The following is a 24,642-nucleotide window of genomic DNA, read 5'->3' as shown; positions in this document are numbered from 1 at the left end:
TTTATTATTTTCTTATATGCCATACAAAATTAAAACAAAACAAAAAAATTAAAAAGAAACTACCAACTAAAGTAATTAACAAAAACACAAAACATACATACAATATTTACATAAATGCTTCCAAGTAACACATTGAATTATAAACCAAAAATATACAAATGGTTAAAATCAATTCAAGTAATAAACAGTGTTACAGAGTTTTTTAAAGGTGTAAAAATAATTCTTGTTAAATTCAAATATGAGATGTTACACTAATATAATATTAAATACTTGTTCCCATATTTTTGGATTGTTAATATTTTTATTATGTTGGTTCAAAATTACAATATTATATCTTACGTCACCAGATATGGGATGGGGTACTATCAGAGTAATGGGACTTTGGGTGTTGGAGCCATGAGTCATTTTACAGATTGCCACTGTCCATAAGGGTCATGAGCACTATCCGGGAGTGAATTTACGGTTCCTCATCCATTCATCCAAATTCTTTTTGAACAGTGAAGGATGTGCTTCGTCTTATGAAGATGGGAACTTTATTCCATAGACAAGGTAGCCTTTGGGATATGAATCTATCTGTCCATCAAGTTTTGTCAGAGTCACAAATAAGGTTCAGGTCAATGTAGTGCATTTTCATCAGGGCTGGATCAGAGAATGCCTTGTTGGTCAGGCATAAGTCCCCTCTCAGTAAACAATATGAGACTGAGTAATGGGATAAGGCCTTTATAGGTTCATAGGTTCGTAGGTGTGTACTAGGCCAACGGCTCTGGAGCCTTTACAAGCCTAGCCCATAGTTGGTCTTTTTAGTGAGTAACCTCTGGTGTTACTCCAGTTAGTGTAAGTGCTTGGTTTGGTACATGCAGAAGGGAGCATTGCACTCAATTATGTGCCTGATGATGGCCAAGTACAATGGCACTATGACTTCCTTTGATCTTGATGCCATGCCTTTACTTATAAGTTGAGCCACACAGAAGGATTTTCTCACTACTGCAGCTACCTGCTGGTCAAAGTTGGGGTTACTTTTTATCTGTATTCGTAGGCCCCTCACCAGTGAGCCTACTTTTAGGGGTGTGCTATCAGTATTATAATTTGCAGGGATATTTGATTTACTGAATGCTATGATTATGGATTTTTTGAGCATTTAGTCTCAGACCATGGCTTTGGCACTACACCAGTTTGTAGGATGTCAACATCGTTTGGGGATTCAATGATTGCTTCCAGCTTCCAGTCATCAGCAAATTTTGTGAGCCACATTGGCCTTCACTTCAGATAAGTATATACCAAACAAGAGGGGTGCCAACACTGAGCCCTGTGGGACACTGCTAGTAACAGATGTCTTATCAGAAGTAGATTCATCTATCTGGACAACATGTGTCCTGTCAGTGAGCCATTTGGCTATCCATCTGATGATATACGGTTTTATGTCCAACTTAGTAAGTTTATCTATGATACCATGAGTGGGTGATTGTGTCAAAAGATTTGGCCAGTCTAGATAAGCAGTGTTTACCATTTCACACTCATCCATGCCCTTCATGACTTTCTCAAAGAAGTCTACCAGAATGAGCAGGTAAGACCTTCATTTGACAAAGCCAAATTGGGTTTGGTCCAGGTTTCAGAGAGTTCACGATAATTCTCTCCATGGGCTTGGAAATGACTGGTCAAGCTTATGGGTCTGTAGTTCCCTGGGTCAGTTGATTTGCCCCCCCCCCTTTCACAGAGGGACAACTGTTGCAGTCCTGCATTCCTCTGGAACAAAGCTCCTTCAGAAGCTGTGGTTTTTAGTATACCTGATTGATTCTGTTTTAAGATATTTAAGAAGCATCCATGAATGTTGTTGCAACCCACAGAGGCTGTGTTTTTGGCTTTGGCGAGTGCAGTAAGGACCTGTTCCCTCACAATGACTGGTAGGGGGATGGCTGTGGGTATTTCATTGGGTGTGGTAGGAGGTAATGGGGGAAGAAGTTTAAACTGAATTTGTTGGCCAGCAGGTTTGCTGTAGTTTCGGGCTGGGTGAAAGTGTTGCCATTCATGATAAACTCAGCACATTTCCCTCGAGGCTACGAGCATAAAAAAAAAAAAGCCTCATAGTTTGCATTGGCAGATTTGATCAGCTCTCTAATTTGTTTAGACTGTTGAGATTCTTTTTGCTCTGATTAATCTGTTCCTTCTTGGTTTTGGAGAGGATTTTTGTTCCTTTTGTTGAGTAGCCTATTTATGCTAGGGGTCCTTCAGGGTGGTTTATTTTTGCCAGCAATCATAGGTTTGACATTGACAGGTACTGATTCCTGTGTTCAGCTATGAATGTGGTTATACAGTGCTTTTATGTACAATTCAGAGTAGGTCTCAATGTCATCCAGGTTTGTAGGGGCTTGGAAGTTTCATAAGCTGTCACTTAGTTTGAAGTAATTGGCCTTAGTAAAGTTCTTAACAGGTTTGGAGTTTGATGGGGGTTCTAGGTTAGTTTTAATACCAAAGGAGATCATTTTATGGTCAGATCTTACCAGGGAGGAGTTAGTACATGAGAGGGAGCAGCATCCCCCATGTTCATGAGTACTAGATCTAGGATATTTATAATTCTAGTTGGGGAGCTAACAAGTTGCTCCGGGGTGTTTGCATTAATGAAGTCCAAAAACCTCTGAGTAAGTGAATTATGGGTCATATTCAGTACAAAGGGCAGAGGTGTATCCATATTCATCAAGGATACCCACATCTCCAGGTCAGTGGTGCAGCATGATGCCCCAAAGATCATCCATGCGCAACTATCAGCAGGCAAAACAACATTTCAAGTCGTAGCCAGTTATAGATCGCCCACCATGTCCCAAGATGCTCACTCAGCATTCTTTTGAGGCATTGGAAAATATAAAGGTCCTGCCCAACTCTATAATTTTGGGTGATTTCAACTACCCTGGTATAGACTGGTCGAACTACCAAAGTTCTAACTCCTATGCCCAGCGGTTCATAGAATTTATAAATTCAAATGCCCTTGAACAACTGGTAGGTTCTTCCACTAGAGGGGACAACATATTGGATTTAGTCATCACAAATATGGGTGCCCATTGTACCACACCCGTTATCACTCCCTCCTTGGTCAGATCCGACCACAAACTGATAACCCTGGACGTCCTCACCCCTCCACCTCCCCCAGTCAAAGAAAACATCATAAAAACCTTTCCAAAGCAAACTTCAAACTACTTGCGTCAGAAGTGGAAAGCTTCACTATTCCCTTGCAGAAGGATAATGATATCCAGGATGCGGAATCCTACACCAAGGCACTCTATATGCATCTTCAGGATTGCATGGACTGTGCTATCCCAAATAAAACCAAGACTCCTTCCTCAAGCAAGAAGAAACCAGTCTGGTGGACCCCAGCCATAAGCAAACATTACAATAAAAGGAGGAGACTTATACAAAAAAAAGGCCAAATCTGAAGTAGAAAAATCATCCCTGATCAGCATTAGTAAGAAATTGAGAGCCCTCATCAAGTCGCCTAAAGCTAATTTAGAAAAGAAAGTTGCCAAGGATGCCAAGGATAACCATAAGGCCTTCTATGGCTACGTTAAAAACCTAAATGGCAATGCTCAGGTCTGTTCTGAGCTAGTACAAAATGGAACAAAATACACTGACCCCACTGACATTGCCAACATCTTGGCTGACAGGTTCAGTGCAAATCCTCCCCCCCCCCTCACCACCTGAAGGGCCTATTACTATTCCAGGGGATTGTGTAACTCCAATTACTACTGATACGTTGGTTAATAAGGCTCTATCTAAAGCTAAAAACACTGCCTCCATGGGACCAGATGGTGTCCCGGACTGTCTCATACGCGAGATCCAAAATGAATTAACCCCGCATCTGAATACCCTGTTCAGTCTCAGCCTCTCGACAGGATATGTGCCCATAGAATGGCACACAGCAATGGTGGTTCCACTGCACAAGGGTGGGACCACAACCGACCCTGGGAACTACCGACCAATAAGCCTGACCAGTCTGATCTGTAAGGCAATGGAGCAAATCATTATGGAACGCATAAATGGAGAGATTTGGAACCTCCAGTCACTGGACCCCACACAGTTCGGCTTCGTCAAGGGCAGATCATGCCTCCTGAACCTGGTGGACTTTTTTGAGAGAGTTACTCAGGCTATAGATAAAGGAAAGAAGGTACACACGGCTTACCTTGACCTTGCTAAAGCATTTGACACCATTCCCAATTCGGGTATTATTGATAAACTCACCAACCTGGACATAATCCCTTATGTCACAAGATGGATTGCAAACTGGCTTTCAGACAGATCCCACAAAGTAAGAGTAGCGGGATCTATGTCTGAATCCAGACCAGTAACGAGTGGTGTGCCTCAGGGCTCTGTCCTGGGGCCCCTCCTGTTTAGCATATACTTCTCAGAAGTACAGGCAAGCACTGAAGGGCTGTGGCTGACCAAGTTTTCAGACAACTGCAAACTGGGTGCTATAATAGAGTCTCCGGCCGACATGGGTATCCTCCAGAAGGGCCTTAATGAGACTGATGCATGGTGTCAAAGCCATGGTCTCAAGCTAAATGCTAAAAAATGTATAGTAATCCCCTTTGGAGAAAACAGAGTACCTGTGAACTACCACATAGGAGGTAACCCCCTGAAATCTGAAGAATTAATAAGGGATCTAGAGACCCAAGTAGATAGTCCTTTCCTTTGATAACCATGTTGCCAAGGTGGTTAGAAAATCCTTCTATGTGACCCATCTGATCACAAAAGGGTTCACATCAAGATCTAAGGATGTAATGGTACCCCTCTACTCTTCCCTCATCAGACCCATTATTGAGTACAATGCACCAACTGGAATGTACCTGGCCAGGCATCTCCAGCAGCTGGAGAGACCACAGAGGTACCTCACTAAGAGGATTACTGGCCTCAAACAGTTGCCCTATGCAGCACGACTGAAAAAGCTAAGACTGTTCTCTGTTGCATACCACCTTCTCAGAGGCGATCTCTGTCTAACATACAGAGCCATGTCCAACCCAGAACTGTTGAACATGCTCCATCTTAGCAAAACCAAATCTACTCGAGATACACGCTCTAGGGATATAAACCTCAGCACAACAATGAATAGAACATGCTGGAGGGATAGATTCTCTTTGCAGACTTCCCTTGCTATGGAACAAGGTCCCAATCTACATAAGACAGAGCCCCTCACTATCACTCTTCAAGAGGAACCTTAACGAGTGGATGGGTAACAGAAAGTTCACACCAGGGATCATACCAACAGCTCTACTAGATAGGGGCCAAGAGTACTAGCTGCTAGATCAAGGGCCTAGGGAACTAACCAAAGGGGCAGTGAATACCGCATAACATGGCTGGGCTAATAAATGCCTTCGGGCAGATAGCCCAGTACCTACCTATGAACCTATGAACCTATATAAGTCTCCCAGTTTATGCAGGGGTAGATGAAGTTACACATAAGTATAGTGTTAGGCTGAATGTTAAGAGATTCCAGTAGATTTAGGTAGGAAGTGTGGTTTTCTGGACTCATGTTAGGGGATCTGTAGCTAGCAAGGATAGGAAAGGGGGTCGCACCTATGGTTAGTTGGGCATGGAGTAGCTCAAGTGAGTAATGTTGGTTGACCAGTCTAGTAGTGTACTTGTCCTTTATGAAACTAGGACACCTCTTCCTTTGTTTTATCCTGAGCTGAGGGGATCAAAACGTATGAAAGGCATTGTAGGCTTTGATTGCCGGGGTACTTTCTATAGTTCTGAACCATGTTGCTGTAAATGCACAGATGTCTGCATTCTCCAGGGTGAGGAGTGCTTCCAGAGAGTGCAGTTTTTTTTTATTTAAACTCCTAACATTGAGCAGCAGTACCTTTAGGTAGTCATGAATGATTTTTGTTATGCTGGAGGGTTTAACAACTTGGCAAGGCCTAAAAAAATGCACTGTGGGGATAGATAAAGATTTTTCCAGTGTCTGGAAACCAAGTGGTGACAAGAGCAAACCATCTCTGGCAAAGCATCATGGTCCGTCAATCATGTCTCCTCAGGGTGACAAATATTAGATCCCCTCGTTGTGACACCAGAAACTCATCCAGTTGTTGAAGTCAATCATTTATTGCTGGTACCGTGAGATCATCATAGGTGAAGGCAGGATTCTAGTTCTTTCTAGGAATCACCTAGCATATATAACACTGTATAATGTGGCCTTTCTGAAGTTTGTAGGTAAAATTTGTGGCTACTAACAATAACGTTTTCTGATATTTTGCATGGTTTAAGTAAAATATTTCAAAAGGATTTCTTTCATAATTTTGAGGACCAAAACTTTGAAAAGGACCAACATGTTGAAAATAATGTCTCTTTTGTGTCTCTACCCCTCAGATGCAGTGTCCTTCTCAAAGGTAATAAATTTAGGAGTAAAGAGTACAGCCCTGTGTTAAAATTTACTGATATTATCCCAATTTTTGAAATATAGGCTCTGCAAACATCTTTGTTGCTATTTCATTATGAATCCACTTCAGTAAAACACTATTTCTCCATTATGAATTCACTACAGAAAGGAAACTTCATTTTGGTTTTGAAAAAAATGTCTTTTGTTTAATGCTAAAATGGTTTATTTTAATTTGCAGGGGTGTGGGGAATATCTCAACCTTAAAACTTTGTTCCTCAGAATTCACATTCCACTATGCATTCAGAGGGAGATGTTTGTAATTATGCATTAGATCACTGAAGAAATACATGTACCTGGACTGAGAGGCAGGTTTCTTAGCCTAGACAAATTATGTCTGATTCAATCATTGCCTGGAAGTGCAGCGCTACACTAACAATGGACAAGAGTTTTCAGTGCCATGATTACTGGTGATGAGGCTTAGGCTGCCTCATAAGTAGCCCAATGCACTGCTCACTTAGAATACTTGTGCAGTATGGACGTCCTGCACTCTATACTATCCACGGTACCCTAAAGTCGAAGATGAGTAAGTGTACAGCAGGAGGTGGCAGCCTACACCTATGCATATCAGTGTGGGCAGGTGAGTGGGAAAGCTTTACCCTGTGCAGAGTGAGGATACAGAAAAGTAGTAGTAATGTGTGAGTGTGTGTGTGTGTGTGTGTCTGTCTGTCTGTGTGTGTGTGTGTGTGTGTGTGTGTGCGTGTGTGTGTGTGTGTGTGTGTGTGTGTGTGTGTGTGTGTGTGTGTGTGTGTGTGTGTGTGTGTGTGTGTGTGTGTGTGTATCCCTTTGGGTATGACTGGGAGTGTGTGTGTGTACCTGTGTATGTGTTTGTCCTCATGGGCATGACTGGGAGTGCATTGCATGTGTGTGTGTGTCTGTGTGCGTTTGTCCCTATATGTATGAGTGAGAGTGTGTGTGTGCATGTGCGTGTGTGTGTGTGTGTGTGTGTGTGTGTGTGTGTGTGTGTGTGTGTGTCTGTCTGTCTGTGTGTGTCTATGTGTGTCTTTCAGTGTGTGTGTATGTGTGTGTCTGGGGAGGGGGGGTCTGTGCCTGTGCCCTTGGTAGGGCACTAGTGCAGAACTGCTCATTTGAGTGAGTCATAATCATGCTCATTTCAGAAGGGCAGTATCTCATTACAGGGTAATGTGCTCAAGTAAGAATTGCAAAACATCAAAAACGTCACAAGAGTGTACCTTAGCATATCGATCTTGTGTGAGCAGTGCCGCTGCACTGATAGCAGTGAATCCCATTTATTAACTACTGCTAGTTCTGCAGCTCTTGTTCATAATATCTATGCACAGGCAAAGCAGACCGACTTATAAGTGTACTATTTTGGCTTTAAATACAAAGATGGTATGGAGGGCAACTTGACTTAATTACTTTTAGTAAAAGGCCATGAGGACATGTAACCCTGTACTGGAGTCACTATTACTCCCATGTGCAATGCTGGTATTCACATGGAACCCTCTACTGCAGTCACTATTACTCCCATGAGCAATGCTAGTATTCACATGGAACCCTCTACTGAAGTCACTATTACTCCCATGTTTAATGCTGGTATTCACATGGAACTCTGTACTGCAGTCACTATTACTCCCAAGTGCAATGCTGGTATTCACATGGAACTCTGTACTGCAGTCACTATTACTCCCTAGTGCAATGCTGCTATTCACATGGAACCCTGTACTGCAGTCACTATTACTCCCAAGTACAATGCTGGTATTCACAAGGAACCCTGTACTGAAGTCACTATTACTCCTATGTATAATGCTGGTATTCACATGGAACCCTGTACTGCAGTCACTATTACTTCCAAGTACAATGCTGGTATTCACGTGGAACTCTGTACTGAAGTCACTATTACTCCTGTGTATAATGCTAGTATTCACATGGAACCCTGTACTGCAGTCACTATTACTCCCAAAAGCAATGCTGGTATTCATATGGAACCCTGTACTGAAGTCACTGTTACTCCTATATATAATGCTGGTATTCACATGGAACTCTGTACTGTAGTCATTGTTACCCCACATGCAACGTTGGTATTCAGTCTCATGAGGAAGGGATTCATTTATTGAATTCACTTATACAGTTTTCATAAAAGTGCAGTACAACTAAAGCTTTGGTGAGAAGGAGTACTTGGAGAGGAGCAGAGATAACATAAAGGGATTTGTACAAATGCTTTTTACATACAGCATGTCCCAAAAACAGACTGGAATGAGGAAGTTTTTTTTTTTTTTGTAAATAGCCAGATATGGCATTGTTTTTGTATGTAAAATGGTGTTATATTTTGGTTCACATTCCATGGTGTTGGTCTAATGATTGCCATAATGCTACCCACTTGGAAAATATATTCTTGTTTTGAATATTTGTCAGATGTTAGGAAAAAAAGTCAAATCAAAAGTGAATGAAGTGTAAAAAAATAATTTCTTCTGTCCCTCCATCTAAAGGAAAAATATATAATTTTTTCGAATATTTGTCAGACATTTGGCAAAAAAGTCACATCAAATGTGAATGAAGGGTTTAAAAAAAAATTAAAAAATACAGTTCTAGATTAGTACCAGACTAACTGCCGCTGGGGGTTATTTTAAGCATACCCAGTTATCCCATACAAGAACCAAACCCAGCACCTTGTGCCTGTAGGGTAAACATCTTATGTATTACACCATCCTCCCACTTCTGATTAAATTTGTAACATCTTGTATGATTTCAGCCTTGAATCACAGCAACTTTTTCTAAATTAATAATTTAAAGCTACAACACTGCAAACATTAATCTTTAATTTGTCCACCCGATCATCCTTGAAACTTAATCTGTATCTTTATTGCATTGATTTTGTAAAAAAAAAAAAAAAACATTCCTATAAAACATAAATCAATTTTCTTATCTAACTCAGGCTATGATTTTAAGCCTTAGAAAATGCACAATGCAAGCTAAACACTATGCTGGAAAATTGGACAAAGCCGCCCAATGTAGTAATAGGTAGTAGAAATGGTTGGCGAGGTGCCAGAGTTTAAGAAAATGCAGCAAAAAAGGAGATGGATGGTGGATCAGAAGAGATGGACAGTCATACTGCAAATCTCATTGGGCAATCTTAACTCAATATACTATGTGGAAAAATCACTTAAAAATAAAGAAATGGGGGCAAAGAACAAGTACCGAGTATTAGCTGGAACATGATGTAAACATCACAATCCATAGAATTCACAAAACAATAAAACAGAAGATAGTAAGTGAAATTACCAAGCTTAGAAATATAATAAAACACACCAAACAGAGGCACAAAGATAGTAATATAATAAAGTGCTGCAAACTGAGACATCAGGGTAACTATAATAAAATATCCAAAATGAGGTCAAAAGATTAACTGCAAATTAAACTAGTAATGCAATAAATGTCAAATGGATAAATCACAAGGCATGCAGGACAATTTCAGCAAATCTGCCCGCTGAGGCATTAGGTAAAAGGGAGCCACGGTTTAAAAATATACAAATGCATCAAGCGTGAAAACTCTGAAATAAAGTTTGAAAGTAGAAGCACTTAAAGTGCAGTTTTTCAGAATGTTTCTTTAGTGAAAAGTGCACTCTGAAAAAAGTGCAAAATGTCCTTTGCTGAAAAAAGAAAGCTAGAGAAAGAAAACACTTTACCTTCTCCTCCACGACCTGTACACTCTCTTTATCATATAACTGCCACCTGGTGGGTAGAAAGGGCAAACTCCCGCTATGCCAGCAACAGCAGATTTTGGGCATTTTATGAATCGCACACTCTACATTTAAATAAAAAATGTGTTGGTCAAGTTGTTAAGAGAATTCATTGACCCCCCCACCCCAGACAATGAGACACAGCAGTCAGAACAAGACAATGGGCAGTCATAGAGAGCCATATCATGTGATGGTCAGGAATCCGTGGGGCATTGTAATGATATGAGACAGTGTGCGATGATACAAGCTAGTAGCAAGATACAAATATTTGTCTACCTATTACCTGAACAGAGCTCAAGGAAGAATCACAAATTTTGATCACATGTCAGATGGCCCACCTAGTCTACCACCTGCTTCATTTCAGAGAAGCTGCAGATAACACTTTATTTCTTTTTTCTTCCAACCAGCAGAACAATTGCCTTGTCCCTGTTGAATGCATTCTTAACTCCTGTGTCTGTTTTGCATGCTACCACCACACTATAAGCTTTCCGACTCGATTGTTTCTTCTGGAGCACACACCTGGACTCGGATTCCTATGAGGTATGTAAATGTTTCTGCCAGTCCTTCCCTGCATCCTTTAAGAATGCTCAGATTATGCTTTTAAAATCTTTCTGTCTATGGCTTTTGGAGAAGGCCATGTATCATTTTTACTGTCCTCACTAGTGCCCCTAGTCCAGCTGAGCTTGTATATAAGTCATGCGTGTATAGACAGATGATGTTCGGCATCTGCTACTGATACGTCTTCCTCTGTGCGCCAGCACTTCGCCTGCCTCTTTTGCTGCACCTTCATGCTGCTTTCTCATGAATAGATCACATGACATGATTAACTCCACCTCCATTTTATTTTTGTTTTTGTTGTTGCAGCTCCTTCTCCTCTGGCCTGCATCCAAAATGCATTATTTTTAACTTTTTACCAGATATCTCTAATCTTGCCAAATCCATTTCTGTGCTGTCTGCACTTTCTTCTGTTTTAACCTTTCTGCATATATTTTTGGCACTAGCAAAGAGAAAGCCTTTTCCTTCAACATATTTTACAACATGACTGCTATATATATATATATTACTTGGACCATCCTAGTACTGACCCGTGTTACCCTTCTGGTAATTCTCCTTTCCTCTTAGTGGACTTGGTTTGGTGTGGCCTTTTGGGTCCTTTAGGTTAGCTAGCATTTTACCACCCTGTGAACTCCAAGTCTGTCTAATCCATTCCCTAAGCTTTCATGTTGTGTTTAGGGTACATCTACAAACCTTTGCTGATTTGCTACCTATGTTACCCAATCAAAGGTCAGATATTTACTTTAAGGACCACTGGTATTCACTTATGTAAAACAAATTCTTAGAGCTATCTATCATGAATTTCTTGATATGAAACCATGCTGTATTAGGTTTAGTACCCACTTGATCGTTGATTTTCCAAACGTATTTCATTAAACAGTGATTTTCCTTCAACTGATGCATAAATGGCAGGTCAGTATCTCTAACAACATAGTTATGGAGAACATGATTGTATGCAAATTGCAAAATTAGCGCATAAGTGTATAAAAACAAGAAAACTCTGCAGAAAGTCAAATATTTTATTCACTCATTTAGCGCTTTCATCTATAAAACAGATTTCTTCATACTGAGTTCAAGACATCACACTAATTTAAGTCACATGTTCACTAAAAACAAATTACTATTGCATTCAATGCTTTAACCTTTCATCTTCAGATAAACTTTAAAATTGTCATTGTCATTGAGTCCAGGGTATTTGCTGGCATCTAATGTTACTTGTCAACCATACTCCATTGAAATCTAACAAATCCTCGGAATCTAATCTGCCATCATTTTTAAAACCATCAATAACTGTAAGGATAAAATCTTTCCCTTTTCAAGAAGAATGAATATGTCTAGAGAGGGTATTTCTATCATTTTCTGACTCTAGCATACAAATGTTCATAAGAAAAGACAAGTTCTCACATGCAGCTCCCTAGTTCTCCCTATTTAAAATACCAGGCACTGTTGCAAGTCGCTATATAAATTACAAGATTAAACTTGCAATTAAATCTACCTCATACAGAAATTTCTCTGTTTTTAATACATATCCTGTTTGAACCACACTTCATATATTTACAGTAATTACAATCCAGGCATTTAAGCATGCTTTTGTTTTCAACAGCAACACTTTTGGACACGCAATTCAACTTTTCCTGGACGTAGTTTTAAAATAGCTTTATTGCAGTACAGAAGAGTGCAAGACAACTAGGAGGAGTCACACACTGAAAACAAAAGGACATATAAAACCCGGACACATGCCAGATGTCAGGAACATATAATATAGTACATATGTGCACACATAGATCAACAGCATGCCAAGCAGACAGGTACAGCATTTGCTGGCATAGTGCAATTCATGCACAGGTGACTCAAGGCAAGGTGACAATAACTGAGTTTAAGAACAGGAGTATTTACAACTCTGCTATAGTAGTCTACACACATAATGCAAAATGCAAAACACATAAGGATATGCTAGGAAGGGTTGTATACAGAAACACAGGAGGAATAGAGCAGCAGCTAAACACTGAAAAACATGAGGTACATAAGATGAGGGCATCTGTGAATCCACTGCAGTACCAGCACAGAAGCAGGAATATCTTGGCTGTGCAAGTGCTTTTGTTATTCTGGTATCAGTCCGTTGGTCTACAAGATGTCAGTGGATAGAGAATGGCATCCAGTGATTCATAGGTTCATAGGTTCATAGGTTCATACTAGGCTATCTGCCCTAGGGCATTTATAAGCCTAGCCAGAATGTGTTTGGCTTTCGCCACCCATTTTAAATTTATTTTGCTATGCCCTTTATCAAGGTTAGTATACTGTGCCTCTGTCTAACAGTGACACAGAAGTGATACCCGGGGAAAACCTACGATCTCCCATCCACTCATCAAGATTCCTCTTGAAGAGAGTCAATGAGGGACTCTGCCTAACCTGGACTGGGATTTTATTCCAGAGTGAAGGGAGCCTCTGGGTTATGAATCTGTCCCTCCAGCATGTCCTATTTATTTCAGTGCTGAGGTTCAAGTCTCGAGCGTAGCTCGATGGGATTTGGATTTTCTGAGGTGCAGCATGTCCATTAATTCCGGGTTGGACATGGCTTTATACGTCAGGCACAGATCGCCTCTGAACAGGCGGTATGCCACTGAGTAGAGTTGGAGTTTCTTTAACCGGGCAGCATATGGCATCTGTTTGAGCCCTTTGATCCTCTTGGTGAGGTACTTTTGGGGTCTTTCCAGTTGCTGCAGGTGTCTGGTAAGGTACATCCCAAAAGGGGCATTGTACTCAATTATGGGCCTGATGAGGGATGAGTAAAGAGGCACGATGACCTCCCTGATCTAGATGTGAATCCCTTCATGATTAGGTGGGCTATATAAAATGTTTTTCTAACCACTTTGGCCACGTGGTTGTCAAATGAGAGATTGCTATCAACTTGGGTCCCCAGGTCCCTAATTACTTCTTCTGTACTTAATGGATTACCACCTATGTGGTAATTTGTGGGCACTTTGTTTTTCCAAAGGGGATGACTATACACTTTTGGCATTTAGCTTGAGGCCATGGCTCTGGCACCAGTTGTCTGTTTCTATGAGGCCCTTTTGGAGGATGCTTGTGTCGGCTGGAGAGTTGATTATGGCGCCCAGTTTGCAGTCATCTGCGAACTTGGTCAGCCACAGTCCTTCCGTGTTGGCCTGTACCTCTGAGAAATATATACCGAACAAGAGAGGTCCCAGGACTGAGCCTTGTGGGACACCACTTGTAACTGGTTTGGAGTCTGACATGGCTCCAGCAATTCTAACCATGTGGGTTCTGTCCTTGAGGCAGTTTGCAATCCATCTAGTGACATAGGGGTTTATATTTAAGCTGGTGATCTTATCTATAATGCCCAAGTGGGGTATTGTATCGAAGGCTTTTGCGAGGTCCAGGTAGGCTGTGTGGACCACCTTCCCCTCGTCAATGGCCTTGGTGACTGTTTCAAAGAAATCAACCAGGTTTAAGAGGCAGGATCTGCCCTTAACAAAGCCAAACTGGGTAGGATCCAGTGTTTGTAGGTCCCCAATATCTTTATTTATGAGGTCCATGATGATCCTTTCCATAGCTTTGCAGACCAAGCTAGTCAGGCTTATGGGGTGATAGTTTCCAGGATCCGTTGAGGCACCACCTTTATGGAGAGGGACCACTGTTGCTGTACGCCATTCTTTGGGCACATATCCTGTAGTAAGGCTGAGATTGAACAGTAGTTTTATGTTTGGGTTTAGCTCTTCTTGGAGTTCATGTAGGACGCAGCCGGGACACCATCTGCTCCCATTGATGCTGTGTTTTTGCTTTGGAGAGGGCGGCTCTTACCTGAGCATCTGAGATGTCAGGGGGGCAGCACTCTGCTGGGATAGATATTTGCCCTTTTGGTGGGGAGAAGTTTGCGCTGAACCTGTCAGCTAGGATGTTGGCAATGTCTGTGGGTTCGGTGTATTTTTTGTCATTTTGGACTAATTCTGAGCATATCTGGGAATTACCACCCAGGTTCCTAACATGACTAAAGAAAGCCTTGTGATTATCCTTAGTGTCCTGTGCAATTTTTCTCTCAAAGCTGGCCTTAGACAATTTTATGTGTGCCCGTAGTTTTTTGCTAATACTGATCAGTGATGCCTTCCCTTTTTGGGATTTTGCTCTATCATTTAGTAGCTTCCTCCTTCTATTGTATAGTTTGTTTATGGCTGGGGTCCACCAGACAGGACGTCTGCCTTTGGAGGATTGGGTCTTGGTTTTATTTGGGATCGCATGATCCATGCATTCCTGAAGGTGTTCATAGAATGCGTTTATAAAGGATTCTGTGGTCTGGGCCATATTTTCCACAGGCCCGAGGGCTTTGAAGGATTCCACCTCGGTTTTGAGGAGTGTGAAATTTGCTTTAGAGAAGTTTTTCACTGTGGTTTTCTGGGCAGGGGGTGGGGTCGGGATGTGAATATCCAGTGAGATTAGTTTATGGTCTGATCTTACCAGTGAGGGATACACTTCTGGTCTGGAGCATAGAGTCCCCATGTTGGTGATGATCAGGTCCAGTATGTTTTCCCCTCTTGGGAGTGGTAACAAGTTGTTCCATAGCATTTGAGTTCATAAATTCTAGGAACCTTTGGGCTAGGGTGTTGGAGCTAGAGTAATGCTCCCAGTCTATGTTTGTGTAGTTGAAGTCATCCAATATAATTGTGATTGGAGAGACCTTCATATTTTCCAGTGTTCTCAGGAAGGCCGAGTGGGGTTCCTGGGTTTGGGAGGGTGGTCTGTAGCAGGCTATAAACTGGAAGGCAGTTTTACCCACTGTTAGTTGCACATGGATAGTCTCTGATGCTTCGTGCTTTGCCACCAACCTGGAGGTGTGGGTATCTTTGATGAATATCGATACTCCCCCTCCTTTTGTGGTTTGGTCCAAGTTTTGCAGCTGAAAAGCATTGTATAAGGTATAACCTGGTAGTGCTGGGGTGCTCTCGGGAGCCCTGAACAAGGTTTCTGTTACTGCACAGATATCGATGTTCTCCATGCTAAGGAGAGTTTCGAGTGCATGCATCTTGAGGTTTAGACTTCTGGCGTTGAGTAGCATTACTCTTAGTTTCTTATCCCTTGTGATACCTATGGAGGTGGGTTTGTCTTTTGAGCTTTGCCTAAAAAAGGCACTATGGGGGTAGCAAGAGCCTTTGCCAATATCCAAAAGCCCAGGGGTGACAGGTGCAAGCCGTCCCTAGCGAAGCATCGTGGCTTGTTGAGCATATCATCCCAAGCTGACAGGCATTGGATCCCCTTTGAATGACATCAGTACTTAAGCCAATTGTTGAAATTGATCATCTTGTCTTCATATTGTGGCATCATTCTTGGTGAGGGTAAGATGCTACTCAAGGTCAGGGTCAAACCGGCCTGGGCTACATGCTCAGAGAGCTCCTTTATGTCTCTTTTCATGTAGTCCAGGGAGGTACGTCTCAGGTCATTCACACCAGCATGGACAATGACTGAGTCATATTTGTACTTGCCTTGGAGTGACCTTAGTGCTTGTGTTATGTGGCGGATCCTAGCGCCTGACAGGCTGCTCACCGTGACCCTCTCCTTGTTCAGCCTGGTGAGCGGGACGTCAGTGTGCCTGACGATAGAGTCACCTATTACAAGTGTATCAGGTGTGTTGTTTAGTCTTAAGGGCTGTGACTGTTTGGCACACTGGCTTTGTGAGATATGTGTTGCACGTGTTTTGTTTTGGGGTAGCAGCTTCTTGGGTGCCTGCTTTGGAGGTCTCTGCTGCTTCGGAAGATCTTTATTTAGAGCCTCCGAGTATGTTTTTGTGTGATTATGTGTTTGGTTTGCTGTCGTGGTAGATCTATGTGAGACTGGAATTGTAGTGAGTGTGGTTTCCTTCTCCTCCTGACTGGTTATGCCAGTACTGAGTTGAGAGAGCTTAGCCTCCAGTTTGGCTATATGGTTGCATCTCTCACATGTGTTGGAATTTGTTGGGAGGAGGAGAGGGTTGTCTGTGTACATGAGGCAGTTGTAACATTGCCTCAAGATTCCCAGATTCACCAGCTGGACCAGAGAGGAGATTGACAACTGACCTTTGGACATGCTAGAATAATATTGGGAATTCCTTAATAATTGAAAACCAGGGCCAGTGGGGAGTGAGGGTGTAGTGCTTTTAATTTTTAGTGCTGACTTATATAATTGCTTTAGTGAGCAAGTGTCAGGTAACTTAAGTGCAATGTGTTACAGGTAACTTAAATGCAAAACGACAAACAGTAACTTTCTTTCAAGTGAAACAAAAAAATAAGTTCAGTAATCAATGCAGATATCACTAGTGATCCACAGAAGTGCTGAGAAGCCACGTATTAGGTGGAATTAGCGTTCCAGGAAATAACAAGCAAACAAACAACAAGCATATAAACAAAGCTAGATTCAGCAGGCCTGGATCTAGTCTATGCTACAGCAAACAAGGTGTACCAATTTCAGTAAGATACAGTTCAAATATTCAGGCACTATAAACCTTTAACCAGAAATTCCCAGCTCAGAAGGGCAGAGTCCAGCCTCTTCTCCCACAAGAGTGCAGACCACAAACCTTCTTAATGTAAAATAACTGGCCTGAAGCCCAAGTGCTTAAACCAGAACTAATACACTTTAAGAATAACAGACACTGGGCTCTCAATCAGCAGTTCCCAACTTAGAAGGATGAAAGCTACCTGTCCTGCCACCACAGCGCATGCCACAAACCTTCCTAATGTAAAACAACTGGTCTGAAGCCCAAGTGCTTAATCCAAAAGACTTAGAATGATAGCTACACTTTAATCAAGTTACTACCAAGCAGTAATAAATACAATTGAATACTTTAGAGAATGCCTGGATTAGTGCTCAAGTTACACAAACAAAGCTAGATCCAGCAGGCCCGAATCCAGTCTATGCCACAGCAAACAAGGCACACCAACTTCAGTAAGAAGCAGTTCAGATATGCATGCACTATAAGCCTTCAACCAGAAATTCCCAGCTCAGAAGGGCAGAGTCCAGCCTCTCCTCCCACAAGAGTGCAGACCACAAACCCTCTTAATGTAAAATAACTGGCCTGAAAGCCCAAGTGCTTAAACCAAAATTAATACACTTTTAGAATAACAGACACTGAGCCCTCAATCAGCAGTTCCCAACCTAGAAGGATGTAAGCTACCTGTTCTGCCACTACAGTGCAGACCACAAACCCTCTCAGTGCAAAACAACTGGTCTGAAGCCCAAGTGTTTAAACCAAAAGGCTTAGAATGAGTTACACCAAGCAGTAATAAATACAACTGAGTACTTTTAAGATGATGCAAAAGTAAAAAAAGTAGGTAGAAACAAAAGTACAGTAAAAGCAGATGATTTTTTTTTTCTGAACAAGTGCTGAGATCAAAGAAACAGATCTGAGTGCTGAAACTAGAAAACTGGCTAGTTATAAGAAAAAAAAACTAAGCTAGAAGGCTTCCCTCCAACACAGAAGGGCTTGGGGGCTCAGAAGCCTACAAATAGTCTATACCACTTAACAGGAAAGGCAGGAAACAAGCTTAAATTTTTTTTTCTGTTTCCCAGATGCTCTCTCTGTACACAGTAGGAGTGCCTGAAATCAGAATATGATCTCACTGCACTCAGTTGATGTGAGCAAATGAGATGGGCCCAGAAGGAGTATCCAAACACAAATTTACAAGAGGGGTGGGCAGTTGCAAGGCCACTAAGATTAACACCAAAAAAAAACCAAGGAAGGTGGGTGGGACTAACTGAAGAGCAGAGTCAAAACTTCCAGTTCAGTTAGTATTCCTTCCACACAGTTAAAATCAATTTAAATACTGTATTTTTTTGAAAAAAAAGAGCAGATAAAGGTACTTAAATTCTCTTATACGTCCAGTTGAATATAGCAAGTTCTTAGCCGGCCAAAGCTGAGGTTTTTAAGCAGAAAATATTTCACACTGTACCACTTAAATAGGCAAGGACAGGAAATCAAAGAATGTGACTACCCCCACACCTGTAATTACTAGCAAATAACAAAATTCAGCAAACACTGACTAACTTCCAGTTCAGCTAATATTCCTTCCACACAGTTAAAATCAATTTAAATACTGTATTTTTTTGAAAAATAAAAGCAGATAAAGGTACTTAAATTCTCTTATACGTCCAGTTGAATATAGCAAGTTCTTAGCCAGCCAAAGCTGAGGTTTTTAAGCAGAAAATATTTCACACTGTACCACTTAAATAGGCAAGGACTCAATCTCCTAAAAGGATCTCCAGTGCTTCCTGCTCAGAGCATGAGAAACCTGCTGTTTCATTCCCCATGTATGAACTGGACGGAGGTTGTTAAGCTGTGATCCTGGCAGTCCTCGGTAGACCCCTCACTGGCATCAAAGCTTGTTGTTAACTCCCAGTCCTGATAGCCCACAGTGGTCTCTTGTACATTCTAAGGATGCTGGTAACTCCCAATGCTAGCAGCCCTCAGGAGTCTCTTACATAGAGCAAAGGATGCTGTTAACACTTTGTACGGTCAGACCTCTCCAGTTTCTTGCACGGTACAGAAGTTGCTATTAATGCTTGATGCTGGTAGACCTCAATGGTCTCTTGCATGGTACAAAGGATGCTGTTAATGCCTGATACTGGCAGCCATCAGCAGTCTCTTATTCTCTTAAAAGGAGAAAAGGATGTTGTTAATGCTTGATGCTAACAGATCTCACCTGTCTCTTGCACAGTACAAAGGATGTTGTTAATGTCTGATGCTGGCAAACCTCAGTGGTCTCTTGCATGGTACAAAGGATGCTGCTAACGCCTGATGGCAGATCTCAGCTGTCTCTTGCATGGTATAGAAGATGCTGTTAACGCCTGGGGCTGGTAGACCTCATTGGTATCTCGCACAGTGCAAAGAATGCTGTTAACACCTGATACTGACAGCCATCAGCAGTCTCTTATTCTCTTACAAGGAGCAAAGAATGCTGCTAATACCTGATGCTGATAGATCTTAGCGGTCTCTTACATGGTACAAAGGATGCTGTTAACACCTAATCGTAGATCTCATCTGTCTCTTGCACAGTACAAAGGATGTTGTTAATGTCTGATGCTGGCAGACCTCAGTGGTCTCTTGCATGGTACAACGGATGCTGTTAACACACCTGATGCTGGCAGCGCTCAGCAGTCTACAGTACAAAGGATGCTGGTAATGTCCAATCTTGGCATTTGTCATCAGTGTGATCACAAAGCAATCTGTGTTGTGCTAAATCATCATGAACCTGATCACCAGGATTCCTGTCCCAAACATGGTATCTGGTGATTTTTCATCATTCCCTGCTACCCTGGTCACTTCTGGGGCAGCAGCAGACACTTCAGTCTCCTCCTGCCCTGCTTCCCTGTCCAGATGTAGGACTGTGTTGGGTACATGATGAGCCATACAAATGCACAGTGTTGTTGTATCTTTTGGCTTTTCCCGGTTAGGGGTCGCCATAGCAGAACTCCGGTCCGCTAATGATTGGCAGTAGATTTTTACGTACTGAGTTGCCAGCCCTAACGTACAACCTTCAATGAAGGTACACCCATTCACGCATGTCTCCACACAGAAGACGCTTTAGCTGAGAATCGAACAGGACAACGTCTTACTGTGAGGCGACAATGCTACTGCAGCACAACCACCGCAGTATATACAAATGCACAGTGTAAGAGTGTAAACGTAAAGGGAGTCTGCAATATGACCAAAGCTTGCAGGCAAACAAACCTGCACCATGAGAGTGCTACATAACCCCCCTCCTGTAGTGCAGATATGCCCTCCTCTAAACATACATCCCCATTTTGTAGTGTAACTCACCCAGAAACATGTGTGGACATTAAGGTGGACACATACACATGTAAGAGCTGAACACCGAGGCATCCAATAGATATTTAGTAAGCATAGCCCTAATGGTGGCTCTGCCCTTTCCAGGAAAAACAATTATTTCTTGCTGTCCTGATACACAAGCCCAAAATATCAAGACGGCTGCATGTCATCTGGCAAAATTCCCAGTACACAACAAGACATGCAAGTGCAGGTTACTGGGGGAAACGGATGAGCACTTGAAATCATGTAAAATACATCTGTACTACCACTTGTTATATAGAGGGCCATCACATTCACAATGTATTCCAGATATTGGAAAAAAAGACCTTCCCGATAGTAATTGAATCTGGGAAGGATTAAGCGAGGCTGACAACAAGGATGTAATTTGAAAATAGTGACAGCGATACATCTGTGGAAGGTGATATCGGTCTGCTAAACTTTCCCATTTTTTAAGCTTCCCATCATGATAAATCTGAAATGGAAATAGCAAATCCCTTTTGTGCCATGCTTGAATAAGAATAGAGTTGAGAGGAGAAGAGAATTTTGGAAAAGCAAAGTATGGAAAATGAAGAATGGGAGCGATTTAGTCTCGTCTGTTTTCCTGGAGGTTGTAAACCCCCCCCCCCGACAGACAGTATTCAAGTACTACAAATGCCCCACTGTAGGAAGACACAAAAAGTGCCCCAGTGTGATTGCCAAAAGGTGTCCCAGTGTGACTGACAAAAGGAACAGATGAATTTTTGGCAGGAACATATAAGAGAATGGAACAGGTGGGAAATACATCTAAATCTATAGCCTCTGCAAATAGCACCATGCAGAGAGCTGGGCTCACAGGGGAATAAAGCTCATGAATAAACCTCAAAAGAGAGGCCTGCTGACTCTGAGCAAGGTTCTGAAGCTGAAGGCCACCATAGGATTGTGGTACGTAGTACACATCCAGAGCACCTGGAGTATAACAAGTGGCCCACAAAAGCTGCCTAATTTGTTTTTCCCATTTCCAAAAACAAGATGAGGGAGTCTCATTTGCAAGTTCTGTATGAAGTGCAAAAGTCTGCAGTACAAAGTCATCTTGATTAAATGAAGTTTTATCTCAAAAGGAATATTCCAGCAACTCCATTCAGTCAAAGCCTCCTCAATGGCCCTGGACAAGTTATCAACATTTCTATCCCCAGTGCCTATTGGCAAAAATGTAAGAGTGATACTGTACCGAGCTAACATAGTATTGGGGAGTTTAAGTCAAAGTTAAGATAAGCCAGGATTTCCTTCAACAAGTGGGTCTTGGGTATCAGCAGGATTAATTATAAGGTAAAATTAACCTTATAGCCTGAGGATTGCTGGCAGTTTTGAAGGAGCTCCCAGCATTTCTGTATTGAGGAAACATAAGCTATTAAAAAGAGTAAAAGGTCAGCTGCAAAAAGAGCAATGCCCTGCTGTCTAGCTACTCCCAGGCCTAAAGTCTGGCCTATTTCTATGTTTGCCCTAAACAAACACTATTGGTATTGACACAATAGACAAAACAAAGATCAGAAGGGTGGGAGGACATCCTTGCCATCCTTACTTAGCAATGTGTAAGGTCTGGGAAAAGAAAGAACCACATTTGTCAACGGCTGTTACCTTGTGGTACAATACTCACATGGCAACTAAAAAGTTATCCTGGAAACAAAAGGCCATTAGCACCCAAAATACTACCATCGGACATTGTCAAATGCTTTTTCAGCATCTACTGACAACAAAGTCTTGGAAGCCAGGTTCTGAGCTCTGTAAAGCTACATGCATCTCCCAGAATATTGTAAGCAGTGGAAAGCCCTTTAATAAACCATTCCTGATCATGCTGCATTAAGGTGGGAAGGACGGAAGACACTGTAGCTGCCCATATCCTCATGTAAATCTTACTATCAAAATGTAATAATTACAAATTTCCATAAAGTCCTTACAAGGTTTGAGAGCCAGTAATATTACAGAGGTTTTCCATGATGGTGGGTCCTTGCCAGGTTTGAGAACCAGTAATATTATAGAGGTTTTCCATGTTGTGGTCCTTGCCAGGTTTGAGAACCAGTAATATTACAGAGGTTTTCCATGATGATGGTCCTTGCCAGGTTTGAGAACCAGTAATATTATAGACATTTTCCATGATGGTGCGTCCTTGCCAGGTTTGAGAACCAGTAATATTATGGAGGTTTACTATGATGGTGGATCCTTGCCAGGTTTGAGAACCAGTAATATTATAGACATTTTCCATGATGGTGGGTCTTTGCCAGGTTTGAGAACCAGTAATATTATGGAGGTTTTCCATAATGGTGGGTCCCTGCCAGGTTTGAGAACCAGTAATATTACAGAGGTTTTCCATGATGGTGGGTCCTTGCCAGGTTTGAGAACCAGTAATATTATGGAGGTTTTCCATGATGGTGGGTCCTTGCCAGGTTTGAGAGACAGTAATATTATGGAGGTTTTCCATGATGGTGGGTCCTTGCCAGGTTTGAGAACCAGTAATATTATAGAGATTTTCCATAGTGGTGGATCCTTGACAGGTTTGAGAACCAGTATTATTACGGAGGTTTCCATAATGGTGGGTCCTTGCAGGGTTGAGAACCAGTAATATTACAGAGGTTTTCCATGATGGTGGGTCCTTGTCAGGTTTGAAAAACAGTAATATTATGGAGGTTTTCCATAGTGGTGGGTCCTTGACAGGTTTGAGAACCAGTATTATTACGGAGATTTTCCATGATGGTGGGTCCTTGCTAGGTTTGAGAACCAGTAATATTACAGAGGTTTTCCATGATGGTGGTCCTTACCAGGTTTGAAAACCAGTAATATTATGGAGGTTTTCCATGATGGCGGTCCTTGCCAGGTTTGAGAACCAGTAATATTATAGACATTTTCCATGATGGTGCATCCTTGCCAGGTTTGAGAACCAGTAATATTACGGAGGTTTTCCATGATGATGGATCCTTGCCAGGTTTGAGAACCAGTAATATTATGGAGGTTTTCCATAATGGTGGGTCCCTGCCAGGTTTGAGATCCAGTAATATTACAGAGGTTTTTTATGATGGTGGGTCCTTGCCAGGTTTGAGAACCAGTAATATTACAGAGGTTTTTTATGATGGTGGGTCCTTGCCAGGTTTGAGACCCAGTAATATTATGGAGGTTTTCCATGATGGTGGAGCCTTGCCAGGTTTGAGAACCAGTAATATTACGGAGGTTTTCCATGATGGTGGGTCCTTGCCAGGTTTGGGAACCAGTAATATTACAGAGGTTTTCCATGATGGTGGGTCCCTGCCAGGTTTGAGAACCAGTAATATTATGGAAGTTTTCCATAATGGTGGGTCCTTGCCAGGTTTGAGAACCAGTAATATTATGGAGGTTTTCTATGATGGTGGGTCCTTGCCAGGTTTGAGAACCAGTAATATTATGGAGGTTTCCATAATTGTGGGTCTTTGCCAGGTTTGAGAACCAGTAATATTACAGAGGTTTTCCATGATGGTGGGTCCTTGCCAAGTTTGAGAACCAGTAATATTGTGGAGGTTTTCCATAATGGTGGGTGGGTCTTTGCCAGGTTTAAGAACCAGTAATATTACGGAGGTTTTTCATGATGGTGGGTCCTTGCCAGGTTTGAAAACCAGTAATATTACAGAGGTTTTCCATAATGGTGGCTCCTTGCCAGGCTTGAGAACCAGTAATATTATGGACATTTTCCATGATGGTGGGTCCTTGCCAGGTTTGAGAACCAGTAATATTACAGAGGTTTTCCATAATGGTGGGTCCTTGCCAGGTTTGAGAACCAGTAATATTATGGGGGTTTTCCATAATGGTGGGTCCTTGCCAGGATTGAGAACCAGTAACATTACAGAGGTTTTCCATAATGGTGAGCCCTTGCCAGGTTTGAGAACCAGTGATGTTACGGAGGTTTTCCATGATGATGGGTTCTTGCCGGGTATCAGAACCAGTAATATTATGGAGGTTTTCTTTGATGGTGGGTCCTTGCCAGGTTTGAGAACCAGTAATATTAAGGACATTTTCCATGATCGTGGGTACTTGCCAGGTTTGAGAGCCAGTAATATTACAGAGGTTTTTCATAGTGATGGGTCCTTGCCAGGTTTGAGAACCAGTAGTATTATTGAGGTTTTCCATGATGGTGGGTCCTTGCCCGGTTTGAGAACCAG

This window comes from Protopterus annectens, chromosome 8.part0 (assembly GCF_019279795.1).
Source record: "Protopterus annectens isolate FY-2018-M chromosome 8.part0, PAN1.0, whole genome shotgun sequence".
Taxonomy (NCBI): domain Eukaryota; kingdom Metazoa; phylum Chordata; order Ceratodontiformes; family Protopteridae; genus Protopterus; species Protopterus annectens.
Note: the sequence above shows the minus strand (reverse complement) of the source record.